Here is a 19,656-nt window from a genome sequence, read left to right as displayed (position 1 = left end):
AATGCAGAATTGTATGCATAAGTGCATTTTTCAAAGGAAAAAAGTCTGTAACTTTAACTAGATTTTATTTCAAAGGAGTATAGACCAACAATAACAAAGTTTTATAAGAGTCATTAAGCTATAGGTGGTTCCACTAGACAAAACGTGCCCAAAATACTACTGTTAAGTCTAAAATACTGATTTTCAGATTCATTTCTTGAGCTCTTTATGCTCTGCTCAGTAAAAATTAATGTTCTGTTTGGCCAACTAAAAATCTAATACATCAACAGACATTCATTTTTACCTATCAAATTAGCAATGAAACTCAGTGATGTGTCCTCATGTGCTACTTAATGGTACTCTACAGTGAAATAACTTTCTGAAAAGAATTGTAGCCACAATAAAAGCCGGAGAAGTGTTTATACTCTCAGACCAGTAATTTCACTCTTTAGATACCATTGTAAAATAGGAAGGAACAGACACACATATGCACACAAGTGTTCAACAAATGAGAATGGTTCAACTAATCACAAACATGATATCGTGTAGCCATTTAAATAAAGTTGTTAATGACCTGGAGAGATGTTTTAGGATATGTTTAAGAGAAGAAAATAAAGTCATCTATACAAAATGATCAACTATGCAAAAAATAAACCATCATCAAGGGGAAAACTATAAGGAAAGGCACAAAAAACTCTACTTTTCTGCACTTTTCACATTTTCTACAATGACCATGAATTACATTTATAGTAAGAAAATAAATGGTATTAAAAACAAAACTGGATGTCTGCCTGGATAGCTGTGTTTAGACAAAGAAAAAGGTTAGGCAAGAAAGACTGTGAAGAAGAAAAGAAAGGATTTGCTACACCTTGAGAAAACAGACTGTGGTTACAAAAAAGGTAAACATCACAGCCCTAGGAAGTGAAGTCCTGATAATAATAAATAGACCCCAAAGTTCCTCTGTTCGGAGGGGGGAAGGTCAATTTCTAAAACACAAATGATTCTATATGATTTTCCTATCAAGGTCTGTAGCTCTGTGGCTACACAAAGAATTAAAAAAAAAAAAAAAAGGGGGTATTAAAAAATATTTTTAAAAACTCTAAATAGCATCTTTTAAGTTAATTAAGTTGATACAAGAATGGATTCTTTGAAAGTAGACAGCGGTGATGGGAGAACATTATTGTGCCGGTAATTAACAGTGCTGAACTGTACGTGTGAAACTGGTTGAAAAGGGAAGCTTGGGGTCATAGATATTACTCGAAGGAAAGCTAGAGGACATGGGACTGTATAACACAGTGAGTCATGTCGTGGATGATGCCAGCGGTTAATAGTACAAAAACAAGAACCTTCTTGCATGAACTATAACAAATATACATCACTATTAGAAGATGTTAATAATAGGGTGGTATGTGGGGAAAAAGACAACGCACAGTACTGACTAAACAGTAATACTGTAATTTTTTCACATTAATTGTTAACAAAAGTACTATACCAATGCTAAGGGTCAATATGGGGAGGGGACTAAGGGTCAAGGATTTTTTTTCTTTTTTGTTTTATTTTTCATGTTTGGAGCAATGAAAATGTTCTAAATTGACTGTGGTGATGAACACACAACTCAATGTACTGAGAGTCAAAGATTGTATACTTTGGATGGATTGTATGGTGTGTAAATCTATAATTTTTAAAAAAATATTCTTCGTGATTATCTAAATCGATCGTCTCATTTTATATTAGGAACTTATTGCTCAGCTAATTTCCAAAACAAATGGATGATGAAAACCAATTGATATGCCAAATCCAGGCAGTTCTATTTAAGAAAACCCAACTATAACTTATTAACAAAATAGCAACATTCAAAATATTACTAACAACCCATTAGCCATCAGGGAAACACAAATCAAAACCACAATGATCCCCTCCTGGGGAGTCTTGTTATGTTGTCTAACAGAAGGGCAAGAATTCTAGAGTACATAGGAAATCCTAATGAAAGAAAACAGGCCAATATGCCAAGCCCTCAATATTAATACTTGTACTTAGGAACCTTATTCTTATAAAATTGAAACTTAGCCTAATAATCTCTATTACCTAAGAGTTACCTCCTGGAAACCTCCTTGTTACTCAAATGTGGCCTCTCTAAGCCAAACTCAGCAAATAAACTCACTAGCTCCCGATCCCAACATGACTCCCGCACATCTCAGGTAGCTCTCACTGACTGCCACAGTAAACAAAGCCCAAAGCTGGGGTGCTCCAGAGGACTCTAGAGACATGTGGACACTATCAGCAAGGCACACAACCCCATGAAACCAGCACCCCGTCAGCGAGCCATACTTTGGAATATACGATAACCTATTTCTCCACTGTAACAGAGTTAGGCTCGTTTGTAATTTCCCTACACAAGATTCTTCTACCCCTTTTATTTAAACCTATAATTAGCACTATACCCGTTAAATCTAAGTCCCAGAAACTAAAGTCTTCGGTCTATTCATATGCTAATTAAGCTCAGCAGAATTGCAGCCATCACATACTTTCCAGTCCATCAGACTTGCCCAGGACAACTAACAAAATGATGATGACCGACAACGCCCATCCCAAAAAGCAGAGTATCTAGAAGTTTGCAAGCAAAACAGTTCCTTCTGCCCCATGAAGTCTAAGCCCCCTCTCAATGGGAAGCAGGGTGGGCGTTACCGTGCCCAAATCCTCACGATTGAGGAATGAACAAACATGGGGGGGAATGCAACCATGGACCAAAGCAGACTTAGTAAAGAACTTGAAACATGGATAAAAAGATAGTGGTTATCAAAGGTTCTGAGCAGGCAGGGCGAGGAAAAAATAGATGGAACATACAGCATTTTTAGGACATTGGAATTGTTCTGCATTATTTTCCTATGATGGATACAGGTCATTACACATTTTGTCAAAACCATAAAATTGTATGGTGTACAATTTTAATGTAAACTAATGACCATGGTTAGTAGCAATGCTTCAATATTTGTTCATCAATTTTAACAAATGTACCATACTCGTGTAAATGTTATTCATAGGGGAAAATGTGAGAGAGGAGGCAGTAGGGTATTTCCGAATTCCCTATATTTTCTATGTAACTTTTCTGTAACTTTTTTGTAACCTAAAATTTCTTTAAAAATAAAATTTTTAAAAGTTACTACCTCACAGTCATTAGCATGGCTACTATTAAAGTGGTGCAGCTGCTCTGGAAGACTGTTTGGCAGTTCCTCAGAAAGTTAAATATAAAACAACCATATATAACCAGCAATCCCACTTTTAGATACATACCCAAAAGAATTAAAAGTAGGGACTGAACTGATACTTGCACACCAATGTTCATAGCAGCTTTACTCACAATTGCCCAAAGGTGAAAGCAACGCAAATATCCATTGACAGAAAAATGAATAAACAAAATGTTGTATAGGGGGGAGTGGGGGGCAGGGGCGGTGGGGTTGAATGGGACCTCATATTTTTCATAATGTAATTAAAATAAATAAATAAATAAATAAATGATTTTTTTTAAAAAAATGTTGTATATATACAATGGAATATTATTTAGCCTCAAAAAATGACGTTCCGATACATGCTACAATATGGATAAAACTTTAAGACATGTTGAGTGGAAAATGCCAGATACAAAAAGACAAATATCGTATGATCTCGCTGATGTAATTAGAATATGCTAATTTTGTGTAAGAAATCACAAGCGAGGTTACCAGGGGCAGGGGCAGGGGCAGGGGCAGGGGCGGGGAATGGGAAGTTACTGTTCAACTGTTTCCGTTTCTGATTGGGCTGATGGAAATGTTTTGGTAATGAATGGGGATGACATGACAGAAGCACAACATTGTGAATATAATTACCACCACTGAATTGAATACTTGAAAGTAGCTAAAATGATTAATTTTGGGCTGTATATATTACCAGAATAGAACCATATATCACAAGAGTGAACCCTAAAGTAAACTATGGACCACTGTTAATATAATTATAATAATAATGTTTCGTCAATTGTAACACAGGTACCACAGTAATGCAAAATGTTAACAGGGAAAACTGTAGGTGGGGAAGGAGAAGGTATAATATGGGAACTGTACTTTCTGCATGGTTTTTCTGAAAACCTACCAGTGCTCTAATAAAAAAATCAATAACAATAAAAAGGTACTAATACTCACTAAGATTTTAAAAGTAGAACTCTGGATATTTCATTCAACTGGGAAAGGTCCTACACTTTGGTGGATCATGGCATACCAGGAATTCTGTAAGCACATTTTTATCAAAGGACCTTCTGTGTTCAAGTTAACTGTGCTTGGCACCATACAGCAAGTATTAGAAAAGAATTTAAATTGGCTTTAAAAATAGCTAACATCAATAATTTCCTTACCCCAAAAGGCCTGGTAAGCAGGATAGGAGAGTGGAAAGTCCACAAGCTGTGAATCAGAGAGACCAAGATTTATCCCATTTCTGGCTGTGACACTTAAGTTTCTTTGGGTGATTTTGTCAATCTTTCTGAACTTCGATTTCCCCATTCACAAAATGAGGTTGAAGTCCTTCAAGGGCATACTGAGGATTAACTGAGTTAGTGTTAAAGTACCAAAACTAGCACAACATGGTCATAACATATTACTTCCCCTCCTCCCTTAAATTCACAGCAGCAGCTAGCAAATTTCTGTAACACAAAAATCAAGTTACATAGTTTCTTTTTTTAAACTGGGATTTTTTTTCCCTGAAAAGAATAGTAAATTTTTTCTGTTGATTAAAATACCTGGGGAGTAGGGAGTGGGTTATATGGGAACCTCTTATTTTTTTGTTTTTTAATGTAACATTCCTTGTGGTCTATTACTTTTTTTTATTAATTTTTTAAAAATTTTAAAAAACCATTATAAAAGTCAATCCATTTATGGTACTTTGCATTGGCAGCCCTGTGGCAAGCAAACTAAGACACCCCCCAAATGCAAGTTCATTGAGTGGAAGAGTGAATAAAATCAAGAGATTTTTCAAGTTGAAAAATAAAAATAAAAAAATAAAATACTAATATATCTCAGACAAGAATTACCTGTAATTCCACATGTCAGAGATAACCATTAATTTCCTGTTATTTTTCTATGCATACAAACTATATAATATTAGCCTTTTTTCACCCTCCCTATAGAATTATTACATAAGACCCATCTGAGGGCTTCCAGGTAGCTTGCACAGGCTCCTCCCACAGGTCCTAACACTTCAGCCCACGGTTTTACATGCCTGCCCCAGCTACTAGCCTATAAACGAACAGAAAGGAGAGTAACCAAGTCCTAAAAGCAACTGTGCATCTGCAGAACTCGCCCAGGTTCCAGGACCTGGCTGGCATTCCCTGTTTGTTCAACGAATGAGGTCATTCCTGAAGAAACACTCGGGACTCCTACCGGAGTCAAGGCATCAAGGGAAAGAGTGCAAGACTATCACTGGGATGATTAAGCCGTCTGTTCTTAACCAAGCCGAGCCCACACCAAGAGGAGGCTCTCATCCGCTCAGATCTCCTGAGGCACAACCTTCTTCACCAAGAGTTCACTTCATCAGATTTAATGGCCTTCAGAGTCAGTGTGGGCCAATGTGACTCCTCAGGGCTGGGTCAGGCATTTAACAGAGCCCCTTACTTGGATCCTGGAAATGAGAACAAATTGCTATTGACAAGCAAAAATTTTACCACTGAATGCTTAAGGGAGCCACATAAGCAATACCACCCTCTTCAGGTAACTATTGCTACCTCCCCCCTACATGCGAGCAGATCTACAAGAGTTTCTGTTAAAGGCTGCATTTTCAAAAACCAATTTAGCTTATGCTATTAAATACTATTGTCTTAACTCACTCTAAAAGAATAATCCCTGCAAAGTCAACAAAAAGCCACTTCAACACTCAACCTGAGGAGTAAATTTGGTTTTATGATATTTGTCAAATATTTACTTGACTTGAGGTAAGCATTCATCAATACAGACCTTTTTAAGAAAAGTTCTGCCAACAAAGCTCTTACATAATCAGAATTCTGGCTACAATTGAACTCAAGTGCGTCACTGGCAAACAACCGAAGTATTACCACTCAAAGAGGATTGGCTAACCTACAACGCACCCTCCACACACCTCTAAAATTCATTCCATTCATCACTATTTTAAAATTTATGAGATTTGGCACATCCTCAAGAACTCAGTAAAGAGCATAAAAATTGCACCAAAATAACTGTAATAAAGACAGTCTTTGGGAAATTACATATAAGACAGCCTCTTTGGAGGAAAAAATTCCTTTTTAGGGTTTTTGCTATACAAAGTTACATTCAATTTGGGGGGGTGCAAAATTAATCTTAAACATTTTTACTAAATGAAAAACTGTAAACGTAAAATGAAGACACTTTCATTTAACTATAGGGTTTATAAAAAGATTCTACATATTTTTCATAATCAGGAACTAGATTCTCATGGAAAGATTAACTGGGACAGCCTACTGACAGGAGTCTACTTTTATTTCAAATGGGTAAGAGAAAGAATTTGGGTTGCAAATCTGAAGAACAGTTGTAGATTCACGCTGACAACTAGTCTGCTTACAGAAACTCTTACAATCCTATAAGATTCCGAATTGAGACAACGGAAATTATACAGTCACTTCATTACAAGCGCACTCCTTCTTTCCCACCTTCTCACCTTAACATCTCACTTTATCAGAGGTAAAACTGAACACCAAGAAGGTAAGATAGTGACAAAAGGAGACACTGTAGGTCACTGAGAGCAGGTCTTCCACTGAATTCCACCAGAATTTACTGAACATTGCAAAGGAACTCTTTAAGAATGAAGTCGTCATGCTCAAAGTCCAGGTGGCCCCAATCCCTTGACACCATCTAATAATCAACCTGTATGTTACTGTCAGGTTCATCTCTACTTCTGTAAAGTTTTTATTTGCACAACAGCTGGGGGGATGAGAAAGCCTGGGGAAGGGGGAGAGGTGGGCGGGTGTAGCTGTAGCGCCAACGAGCGGCCTGGGGCTTGGGGAACCGGGGGTCTCTGGACCCCTTCTCAAAGGTCTCCATCAGTCTCCTTGCAGCCCCGCAAGGCGGGCTCGAGGGCGGCGGGACCCGGAGGCCGGGCGGGAGGCTCGGCCCCGCCCGGCCTGGCAAGCGGAGGTGCCACATCTACAGCCTCTCCCTCCTCTCTTCCTCCTTCCCTCCCTCGCGCGCCGCCCGCCGCTTGGGACCCGGGATCCTGAGGCGGTCCCGGGCCAGGGATGCCCCGCGCCCCGCCCAGGGTCGCGCCCGACCCGGCGGGACCCCAGCTGCCCCAAGTCCGAGCCGGCGGCGGCGTAAACCGGCTGCGGAGGCTTCCCGCGCCGAGGCCCAGCACGCGTCATCAGCGGGTCCCCCGGGAACCCCGGCCTGAGCGGCCGCGCGCCCGGCCGCCTCGCCGGTCACCGTCGCGGGGCGCTCCCACCCCAGCCTAGCGGCTAGCTTATTCGCGGCGCTCACGCGGTTACCTGACGGCACCGCAGAAGGCTCAGGAACACGCGTCGTCGACGAAGCGGCGGCGGCGGCGGCGTCACGGCAGCCTTAAGGCGCGGCTTCCGCCCGCCCCCTCGACGCCCTCGTCACCCTCGTCTTCCATTGGCTGGCGACGGAGGACTGGGCACCAATCGCGTGGGCTCCGCCCCGCCCCGCCGCCGCGCGCCGCCGAGCTTTCCTGGGCCGCGGGTCCGAGCCGCGCCTGCGCCTGCGCCTGCGCCTGCGCCTGCGCGGGCGGCGTGGACGCAGTCTGGCTGTTCTTGGTACCAGCACCCTTCCCTCGGCGCCGTCCCCTGCGCAGAGTGAGACCCGAAGGCGTGAAGCCGTGGTCAGGTCCATTTCGCGGGCCGCCCTGGAACCCGGAGGCGCTGCCCTGCTAAGTGATGCAGTCGAATCCGCGTCCAGCAAGCTTCACGGCGGCTGGAAACACTCTGCCCGGCTCGCCGTGGCTGCTGTGGGCAGTAAATGACGCGAAGGCCTTTGGACCGCATGCCCGCCCGCGGCGCCTTCCACCCCCCGTCAGAAAGCTCAGAACTCAACGAGAATATTCCGGGATAAGCTCCTGTCAGAACCGGGAGGGACTTGGGCGTCATTTATTTACAGCATTTTATTTTTTTTAGATTGGGAAACAGACTGGGAGAGGAGAAACGACTTGCCGAGGGTTACAGGGCACGTGCAGGCCGTCCCAGCCCTCCGTGCCAGGCTCCCTAGTCACTGGGCACAGGCTTGCGCAGCCAGGCAGCACGTGATCGTCAGCGCTGTGTCCGTTAAACCACAATGACTCGGTCAGGGTCTCAGCGGAAAACATGCCCACTTCTATTTGGAAATTTGAGAATTTGCTAAAGGAATTCTGTGCGTGGGCAGAGAGTACCAGGAAACCACAAGAAATAGAGAAGTAACCTGGGCTAGTGCACCTGGAAAGGCCACTACTGGCCCGAGGCCTCAGGGTCCACAGGGGGAGGGAGTGAGTACCAGGGCATGCCCTGCGCTGCCCTCAGCAACACCACAGGGTTGGGGCTGGGGTGATTCCGCCTGGCTCTCCTGCCGGGACCCTCCATGGGCTGAACCCATTAGGAAGGAAGAGGCCTGGAGAGCCCTTGGAGGCAGTCCCTACAGGTGAGGAAGTGGGAGAGTGGATGAGGCAGGGAAGGAGGTTGGGAGACACTCAGCACACATAACCAGCTGAGAAGTCTTAGGGGAGCAGGAAGTAAAGGCAAAGCTATATGGGGGTCAGGGAAACGGTGCCGGCCAGAAGCAAAGCTGTAGACTGTCAGAATCCTTGTCCGCAGTCGTCCAGAACAAGACGTCCAAGGGAGTCAGTCCTCCTTGGCTCAAATCTGCCCTCACCCGAGATCACGGAAACGGACTGTTATGGCCATGCCCTCTCTGGAGGCCAGCGAGTGAGGGTTTTGCCATTTCTTTGGTGTCCCTCCACGGCATGGAATTCAGTATTATTAACTCCGTGGAAGTTAGGTCCTTCTGCCAAGGGGTCAGAGAGGAATCATTTCTCAGCCATTCTGCTCTACAAACCTGGGCAGATGTGTGGGGCCAAGCAGATCTCTTGGAACACTTACAGAGCCCAGGAATCCCCAGCTATGCCTTGGCAAGTAGGAGAAGGTGCTTCTGAATTTAGGAAGATCTAACATCAAAATATGTTACAAAGTCTCTGGACCCACAGATAAGATGCTCTTTAATGAATAGATGCTCTCATATACAAGAAACTTCTGAGAATGTCTGAGTTTATCTCTTCTCTCTTATCAGAAAAATGCAAATAGGTACAGAGAACATGATAATACTTTGATTCCTCCGCCAACAGTTGTTTTCTCAGATTAACTTGGCCTGAAAAGGGATTCCTGGACTTGAAAGTTGCTTGTTTTCAGAAATGGAGCTGCTCCATTTGTATGCATTTTTTATTTGTATAACCTAGAAACAGATTGTACATTACAAAGATTTTTGAGCCTCTAAAAATATTCATAGATTCAAGTAATTAACTTTACAAGAACCATAAAGCCTAAAGCTACAAAGGCTGAACCTCATAGCAGATATCCATGACCTAGATTCATTTCATTTGTTCACTCCATAAATGTTTGTGTTTGTAGAGATCCCTGCATGCCTGGCACTAGAAGGGATTTCACATCAGGCAGGATCCAGTGGGTCTCTTCAGTAAGTACCAAGAAGTTTAGGAAATGCGCCTTCAACAGGTGGGAATAGAAACCTGGAGACTCTGACCACCTAAGAGAGCTGCAACTACGTAGAAAGGGGAAGAAGTCTTGATTTTTTAATAGGCATTGGTCAATTATTGAGCAACCAGAAAAACAATTTGTGGGTTTTGCAGTCCTCTTGGTTTTCATTATTTCCTCCCTTGTTATTACTTGTTATTAACAGAGCCCACATAGACCTTGGCTTGCAATGATTAAAAAGGAAAATCCAAGCTGACAGGCGAGGATAACGTTTGATAATGACACTCAGAAAGGAAGTGATGATTTTGGCCCCGTGGGAGAAATTTTATTTTCCGGGGTATAATTTATCCTAAAAAAAGCAGCCTTCCCTACGCATGTAACATGTCCTTCTTGCTTCTACGTGGGGCTGGGGCAGGCATTTTTCTCTGGAGGAGCATTAACCTGCACAAGTCCTGGGCAGGAGGCAAGCAGTGGAAGTATGCTGGTAAAAGTTCTGAACTTAAGGTATTTTGCAGTTAAAATATTGGTTCTAAGGTGAGATGTCTGCCTAGGAGTGCTTATTTGCTCCCTCCCCACCCCCCACCTGAACTCCACCCAAGAACTCTAGCTGCAGCTCCAGCCCTAGCCCCTGGGAGAAGACCACTGACACCCAGCCTGCAGGTTTGGCAGAGTTGCCTCCCTCCCGAGAGGCTGGAGGATTGGCTCCAGGTCCTCGTGACCCGGAAGGCGAACAGGAAATACCAGATAGGCTGCAGGGGGCCTGGACCCACGCAGCTGGCAGAGCTCTGAGTGTAAATCAGCTCAGCTGCAAACATTTAAAGAGAGACTCAACTCATGCAGCTTAAAAAGTCAGCTCATCAGTTTTGAAAAACAATAAAATGGTATTTTGAACATAGGAATTAGAAATGTAAATGCATAACATGGTTTTAAAGAGCTGACAAGAGCCTGAAGAATCAATTCCAAAACAGGAATGCAAGGTTCCCAGAGTTTCATAAAGGGCACAGCCAATGTTATGTAAGAGGTGACAGAGGCAGCCAAGAAGCCAGGGGTACCACCCCTTCAGGTTCCATTTTTGCGACACTTAATTTGAAGTAAAAATTTAGACTAAGAACCAAAAGAGTTAAAAATTTTTGACAAAAGTTCAAATAATGTATTAGCTTTAATATGGAAAATATCTTGCTATTTAAAAAACAAGATAAATCTCAAGTACTAGTTAAATATTCACATCTTTATCTATTTAAGTACTATTTTGCAATGATTTTTTATTGATTCCATGAAAGCTAACTCTGAGTGCCAAAACTTGAGTAACTTTTATTACATTCTTTTGAGGACTTTAATTCTGACTCCTTTTAGTTGGACTAGTTTTTAAAAAATTCCCATGATTTATTAGTTGAAAACAATTCAGACTTTTCTCCCAACATTGCTGACTTAAGTAAATGTAAATTTTTAAAATGGCCATACGTTTTTATTATAATGTATATAACATAGCATTTTAACCTTTGTTGTTGTTTTTTTAGAAGATACTGAGTAATGAACCCAGGACCTCATACATGAGAAGCGGGCACTCAACCACTTGAGCTACATCCATCTGCCCCAACATAAAATTTGCTATTTTAAACCATTTTAAGTTATAGTTCAACGGCATTAACTACTTTTACAATGTTTTGCTACCATCACCACCTTCTATTTCTAAAACTTTTCATCACCCCAAACAGAACCTATTAAGAAGCAACTCACCATTCATTCACACACACACACACATGCACAGCCACTGAGCTACTTTCTGTTCTATGTATTTGCTTACTCTAAATATTTCATCTAAGTGGAATCATACAATATTTATCCTTTTGTGCTTGGCTTATTTCATTTAGCATAATGCTCCTAATGTTGTAACATGTATCAGAACTCCATTTCTTTTTACGGCTGAAGAATATTCCATCGTATGTATAGACCACTTTTTGTTTATCTCTTCATCTGTTGATGGACACTTGAGTTGCTTCCACTTTTTGGCTGTTGTGAATAATGCTGCCCTGGATATCAGGGTACAAGTTTCTGCTTGAGTCCCTGCTTTCAGTTTTGGGGGATACATACCTGAAAGTGGAATTGTTGGGTCATATGGTAAGTCTATTTTTAACTTTTTCTACAGCAGCTGTATTATTTTACATTTCCACCAGCAATCCATGAGAGTTCCAATTTCTCCACATCCTGGCCAACACTTGTTATTGTACATTTTAAAAATAATAACCATTCTAGTGGGTGTGTAAACCTTGTTTTAATTAAATGTAGTTTGAAGATTTTTTTTCCTCTCCCCTTCCCCCCCCCACCCCCAGTTGTCTGCTCTCTGTGTCCATTTTGCTGTGTGTTCTTCTGTGACGGCTTCCATCCTTATCCGCAGCACCAGGAATCTGTGTTTCTTTTTGTTGCGTCATCTTGCTGTGTCAGCTCTCCGTGTGGGCGGCGCCATTCCTGGGCAGGCTGCACTTTCTTTCGCGCTGGGCGGCTCTCCTTATGGGGCACACTCCTTGCGTGTGGGGCTCCCCAACGCGGGGGACACCCCTGCGTGGCACGGCACTCCTTGCGCGCATCAGCGCTGCGCATGGGCCAGCTCCACACGGGTCAAGGAGGCCCAGGTTTGAACCGTGGACCTCCCATGTGGTAGGCAGACGCCCTAATCGCTGGGCCAAGTCTGCTTCCCTGAAGATTTTTTAAGCTTTTCAATGTTAGATGCTATTAAATAAGTATGACATAAATCATTTCATCTTTGCAGAAGACATTGAATATTTGTTTTCTTCCAAACTTTACAGAGAATTGTTCACATTTTGGAAAACCCTGTCACAGACAGCAGTGCCCATTCTGGTACTTGAGTCACCAAGATGGGCCTGCATTTCTGGTGGCCACGTCCTTAATAGCAGTATATGCTTCTCTTTTCTTTTGACCTGGACTTTCCCCGAAAGGACTTTAGTGATAAAGAGGCATTAAATCTCTAAATTAGGGAAGAGAAATTATATTCTTCCATGCCACCTGAAGTTTGAATTATTCCACTGATAAAATAAATCAACTTTCGTTATCTGACTTCTGTATTAGTTTAACCATAGATTAAAGCACTAGACGATCTCAAATACATAGCTCTCCCCACTTTTTATTTAGATTTTTAAATAAAAATCTAGCTCACAGGCCGCAGACTTGGCCCAGTGGTAGGGCATCCGTCTACCACATGGGAGGTCCGCGGTTCAAACCCCGGGCCTCCTCGACCCGTGTGGAGCTGGCCCATGCGGAGCACTGATGCGTGCAAGGAGTGCCCTGTCACGCAGGGGTGTCCCCGCATTGGAGAGCCCCACACGCAAGGAGTGTGCCCCGTAAGGAGAGCCGCCCAGCGTGAAAGAAAGTGCAGCCTCCCCAGAAATGGTGCCGCACACAGGGAGAACTGACACAAGATGACACAACAACAACAAAAAGAAACAGAGATTCCCGTGCGGCTAACAACAACAGAAGCGGACAAAGAAGATGCAGCAAATAAACACAGAGAACAGACAGCCGGAGTGGGTGGGGGTGGGGGTGGGGGGGAGGGGAGATAAATAAATAAATCTTTAAAAAAAACAATCTAGATCACAAAACACTGTGGCACTTCAAGAGGAATCAAAGGTATTGAATAAGCAGCAGTTCCTACCTTCAAACTTCAGCGGGCAGACACCGTGCTGCAAGAGCCAGACCGTGCCAACACTGGCTGTTCACTGGGTGCCAGGGCACCTGCGCCCATGCCCTGCGGTGGTGGAGAGGCAGGCTTTACTGCGGCAATGGAAAAGTTTGGGTAATGGATAGTGGTGATGGTGGCACGACCTTGCAAATGTAATTAACAGCATTGAATTGTGTATTTAAATATTGTTAAAAGGGGAAATTTGGGAAATTTTAGGTTGTATATATATTACTAGAATTTAAAAAAAAAATTTAACAGTTCAGAATCAGACAACCCAGAAGTCAAATCCTCCCCTGCTCCTCAGTTGGGTAATGTAGGACCCCACAGGTCCCTTGCCCCAACTTGTAAAATGAGACACTGCTTTGCAGGGTGGCCTTGAGGATTCCATGACAGATGCAACATTTCTAAGACCTCCAGTGGCTCAATTATGGTGGTATTACTATCTTTATGTAAAATGATGGTAAAGGTTCCTGTCCTATATACAACCAAAGGTAGTATTTTATTTAAAATAATGGGTAAAGTTTCTTTTCCAAGCTCTTACGAGCATCATCTAGCCTTGACTCCTTTCTTCTCAAAAGCGTTCGACTGAAAAGTAAATAAAGCATATATTATAGTAAAAAAAGCTATAAAATTTCAATTAAAAAGGCCATAATATTTTATCACTGTGATCTGCTTGGGTAAATTTTATTTGGAAAGGGCAAATAAAAAGGGTCACAGCACAGAAAACTTCCCACCCTGGCCTTAAACACAGGGTGCCTTAGATTTATCCCAGCTGCTCCTGGAGTTTGGGAAACTTGAGCCAGAGTTTGTGCCAGATTTCATAGGGATTGAACTTTATTCAGAGCTAGATTTCTGGTTGCTTAACATCTTTCCATGTGTTAATTTTCTAAAGGAATCTTGAGATAAACCCAGGTTAGTAGTTTAGTGCCCCATTGGGCAGATTGTCAAAAGACAAATCTCTTCTTGGTTTCCAAAGATTGATGCTAATCAGGAAAGGACTTGGGGAAGTTTCAAATTACGTAAGTTATAATATCTTACTCTTTTCTTAAATTGTTTCGTAGAGATCTTCCTCATTCTTTTTTTTTTTTTTAAATAACTGCATTAATAGCCCCATATTGCTAGACCCTTGGAGTATTTCCAATCTTTTACTAATGCAGTGTCACATGGTAGTCTCATGCAGGTTTATCTATAGGATAAAGTCCTAGACAGGAGACGGCTGGGTCAAAGAACTTGCCTACATTCCAGTTTCAAGGAATCGACTTCCAGGGCCTGCAGGAGAGCGCGATACCTGCACACGCTATGCCGGTCTCAGAATGAGACGAATGCAGAAATTGAGAGTAGTTGGACAATTTAGAGCAAATTTACATTCCTGTGGCAACCAAGTGCATGATCAGTTCTTTATTTCGTTTTATTTTTGTTTTTTTTAATCTGAGTTATTTAAATAGTACATTTTTATTGACATTATCAGTCTATGATAAGTGAAAAAAATTTTAAATTACTTCTATGGCATGCAAAATACCTTTAAAATTCCTTTAAGTATCATTGTTTCCAAAGTTATGAGTAGCTTCTTTATTAACTTGTGGCATCCTTTCAAATCATTTGAAATTCAGTATAAGGTTTGTTATACAAACTTCTAACAAAGGTGAGGGGGTTGTGCAGATAACTACCCCTAAACATCAAAGGATAAGACAAAATTAGGCCAAATAAGTGAAAACGTTTTCCAATCACTTAAAGGCAACCAACCATTCTGTTGTAAGAGAAAAAAAAAAAACCACAAAACATATGGATGAATTGCCTGAGGGAGAGAGAGAAGAGGCTCAACCAGATGAAACAAGTAGCTAAGGGCACAAGACAAAGAGTAGTGGGTGCTAAATGTGGTCAGATCTTACACGCAAAATGATCTGGGCAGCGAAGCCTCTAGAATCAGCTTGGTGCCAGCCCAGAGGTCAGCCTGCCTTTGAGGACACTGATTCCCTAATAGTAGGGAGGGGGCGCAAGATGAAATATTGATATGCAGGAAGGGAGTGTTAGAAATTCTTCTTATATTTTATAATCGTATCCTTTTAAATGTATATTTTTATTTTGCAGGTAAATCATTTTTAGCACTGTAGTATATGTATATTATTTAAATACATACATATGTTAGGGATGCAGACTCAGTAGTTTTGATTTCAGGAATGAGATAAAAAATGCAGAAAGCCCACTGGACTAGATAAATCTGTGGCAGAACTTGAGGGAAGGGACCAGGTGTGTCTTGTTCACCACTGCACATCCAGAGACTGCACACTGGCTGACTCCCAGCAAACACAGGGGATTTATATGGACTTTGTTATAGCCTTGAAAATAAGCACCCAGGTGCTTCCACAGGGGTAGTTGCTAAATACTAAAGCTCCAGAGAGATGGGGAGACGAAACGGCCTGTATCTATCCTAAGGCAATGTTGTTATTCAAACATAGTATTGTTCTCTTCTAGACCTGAAAGAGATTAGAAATCAGTCAATAGATCCAACTGTATGGGTTTATATTCCCATGAACTCCTGGAATCTTGTGACCGGGAAGGTACACATTTGTCTAAGGCACTGAAGGTAGTTCTAGTTCTTCTTTTAGTAGAAAACCATGGTGGAAACTAACCATTTTATAAGGGTAAAAAGCAGTTCTGATTCATCCCAGGAAGGCAAATAACTGAGGTCTTTTGAACTTACCTCGTTAATATTAACTTCTTTGTTAGTAATGCTTTGTCGCTCTGGGAGTTATACCTGCCTAGCCAGGTATAACTACGGCACAAAACAGCTCTGTATAGAACAAGCGTGGCAAAGGTGGGATTAGTAGCATAATTATCTCCAGTCTGAATTCCTAATTACGTCAGTGCTAGGGACAGTATGTCCTGGTACAGAAATGACTGGCAGGGAAACCGTGGCATTTTCCCCACTCTACTGCACCAACTGCACACCTGAGCTCCTGTCACGATGCTGAGCCTGAATCTTTCCATTGCATTCCCAGAGCCTAGTGCAGCACCTGGCTTATGCCCAATAAATGTTTGTGCAAAGGAAGAGGGGAGGGAATCTTTGGACCATATACTTTTTTAAATGTACAAAAGAAATGGGGATGGGGTGGGAGGCCATAAAAGCAATTTGAAAAATTTTAGAGTTGTGATTCACATGTCAGATATTTTTATTAAGGCAGCTTGTTAATTTATCACAGAAGAGAAGATGTCTATGCTTCCTCCTGGAAGATTGCTATTTGCTACTATTCGCCGATATTACTAAATGACCTTATATGGAGAGAAGCTAATTTCAAATTCTAGATCTGCTTGAATTCTGATGTCTTTAAAAAGATTCCATCAAAATCTTGCTTGGAGTTAAGTGAGGTTTTTTTAGTCAGGATCAAAAAAGAGCTGGTTACTTTTGTTCTCCCTGTAGAGATATTTATAGGAATTAGTATTGTGTATTTCTGGCAAGGTAGAGTGACACAGGCGACCACAGTGATGCACAAAAAGCCCCCTACGTGCAAAACCAGCACACTTTAGAAAATGCACTAGTGGGGGAATGGAGCTTTCAGAAAACTGTCCTGTTGTCAGTCCTTTCCATCTTTCCTGCATGCTTTGCGGTCATTTTAGATCTCATGAGTGTGGACTTCTGAAAGTGCTGTCTAACTCTCCCCCAGGTCCAGCCCCTTCTACCTTCCAATTCACAGGCTAATTTTAGAAGCAAGGAGAACCTCAGCCCCTTTTGTAAGTGGATTCACCAAAAGATGAAGGAAATGGGGTCACGAGAAGGGTCTACTAGGATTGTCCACCGGGCTTTTTTAAGGTTTGATTCCTGTCACCTGCTGTGGATGCTCTTGGGCCATGGGGGCGCAGGGGCTGGGGCTGGGACAGTGCAAAGGAGGACCAGAAGGAGGACCACTGTGTGCCCAGCAGCTGCCTGAGTCTGGTTTGTTTAGAACGCAGTCCCCACTTTGGGGCCATTTCCAAACCCATGTGCTACGTAAAAACACCAATTTATAAATCAGCAGGAAGAACTTTAATATTTCCTGGGAGAGACCATGTGCACCTTAGAGGCTCAGAAAAGTAAGGAAACTAGCCCAAGATTGCAGAGCTAACAAGGAGTAGAGCTAGAAATCTTTTGACTCCACATACCAGCTTGGAGAAAAGGAAGGGAACAGACAAGATTTTCTTCTTCACTGCAGCCTTAGTAAAGAGCCCCATCATCCGGAACAGTCCTCGGCACAGAAGGGCGCTCTGCAAATGTTTGTGGCAGGATGACCCGCCTTTTCAGTGCACAGGACACTTCAGCTGTAACTGCAAAGCACCCAGCCGCCTCCCAATTCACTTAAAAATATTTTTAACCACATTTTTTCTAGATTTGGCAGAATCAGAAGGCCCAGATGTCAGGCTCTGATGTGTGACCTTGAGCAAGTCAGTTCCCCTCTAAATCTCAGTTTATGTTGCCTGTAAACAAAGGGGTTAGCTAACAGACAAAAGACTTGAACAGGCACTTCACCAAAACAGATATCGAAGTGGCCAACATACATATGGAGAAGTGGCCAATATCCTTATTTATCAGAAAATGGAAGTTGAAACTATAGTGTAATACCACTACACACTTTCCAGAATGACTGGAATGAGCAAGGCGCTTGGTTCCAAGTGTGGGGAGGAAGTGGAACACCTGGAACTCCCCTTCACTGGGGGTGGCAACGCAAACTGTTGAAGCCACACGCTTTGATAGTATCTACTCCAGCTAAACACACCCACAGTAACTGCACTCCCAGGTCTATTATCAATGGAAATATGAAGACAGAGTTACCAAAAGGCAGGTACAAGATTGTTTAGTCAGTATAGCCCCAAACTGGAAAGTATTCAATTGCTCATCAACAGTAGAATGGAGAAGTATGTTGTGGCGTGTACACACCAGTAATAAGAATACATCATCTACAACTATACGTGATATGGATGAAACTCAAAATAATGCCGAGTGAAAGAAGCCAGGCATACAGACATAAAAGACTATGTATGGTGTGATTCCATTTCTTTTTGGTTTTTGCTTTTTTAGGAGGTTCTGGGGACTGAATACAGGACCTCGTACATGGGAAGCAGGCGCTCAACCACTGAGCTACATCAGCTCCTCTCCATTTCTCTAATTAGAACAAAACAAAACCCCAAAACAGGCAGAACTCATATATTGTTAGAAGTCAGAATAGTGGTTCCCCTTGGGAAGGGGACAAGGGGGGTGCTGGGGTACGGGATCTTGATCTGGGCGTTGGTTATACAGGTGCATTTCATGCATGGTATATTCAGTGTTCTGTATGTTGTCTTTTGTGAAAAATAAGGGATTTTAAAAATGAGCTAGTTGGGCAAGGTACAGCATGGCTTTTCTAGTGTCACCCGTGACCGCCCCAGGCACTAAACTCAGTGCTACCCCATGTAAATTCTTGGGTAGTGCTCTCCGTAGCCCCCTGGAGGTAGCCGTTATGAAGAAACTGAGGCATAAAGACAAGTTGCCAAGGTCACACACCCAGAGGGTGGAAGTGGCCTTGGACCTGAGCAGGCTCAGGCGGGGGAGCCACACTCTGAGCCCTGCGCTCGCTACCCACCTCACAGGCAGTCTTGGAAACCACAGCCCTGGGCGCCTGGAGGGGTGAGGTGGGCGCGGTCTTCTCTGACAGACCCCACCGGAAGCCCACGGTGTGTCTCTCTGGCTCTCCCCACATCAAATCTGCCACTTCCTCCCCGTGGGGCGCTCTGCGTTTCTTTCCCTGGCACTTTTCTTTCCTTGAATCTGTTTTCTATCACTTCAACTGGGACGCTTCCCTTCAACTGACCGTAAGATGGAATTATGGTTTTTAAAGGTAAGTAACATTTATTGAAAAAATGTCGTTAGCCTACACTTAATTTTAAAAGCTATTGTTGCTTAAGAGTTACTTCTAAAAAACATACTAAATTACTGTGTCATAAAATGGACTGAACGCAAGAAATTCTCCCCACTCCCTCCCTTAAATAAAGCTCCCTGGCTACATGGTTTCAAGGGATATAAAATTGTCATTTTTGTCATCAAAAATCAATAACTAGCAGTAGACTCAAGTCTGAAAAGTTAGATTTGTGGGGGTATTAAGAACTTGTAAAGTTAGGCTAGGACGTTAATACATGAAAAAGATGTGTTTCGGGAGCGGATGTGGCTCAGCAGTTGGGTGCCCACCTCCCACATGGGAAGTCCCAGGTTTGGTTCCCAGTCACTCCTAAAGAAGACAAACAACAACAAGCAGACATCAAGCAAAAAAAATCTGAG

General features: G+C 42.6%; 1 protein-coding gene across 1 annotated transcript in view; it reads right to left on the bottom strand.

The window, feature by feature from the left end:
- The window catches only part of OAT (ornithine aminotransferase), a 31,953-nt gene extending 24,261 nt beyond the window's left edge, over positions 1-7,692 (bottom strand). Inside the window, exon 1 of the mRNA XM_004446650.5 lies at positions 7,475-7,692. The gene's annotated coding sequence lies outside the window, so the exon portion shown is untranslated. The remainder of the gene's footprint in view (positions 1-7,474) is intronic.
- Positions 7,693-19,656: the final 11,964 nt, after the last annotated feature.

Source organism: Dasypus novemcinctus, chromosome 6, assembly GCF_030445035.2.
Source record: "Dasypus novemcinctus isolate mDasNov1 chromosome 6, mDasNov1.1.hap2, whole genome shotgun sequence".
Classification (NCBI taxonomy): domain Eukaryota; kingdom Metazoa; phylum Chordata; class Mammalia; order Cingulata; family Dasypodidae; genus Dasypus; species Dasypus novemcinctus.
The sequence above is the reverse complement of the archived record's forward strand: the minus strand, read 5'-3'. Positions and strand labels throughout refer to the sequence as shown.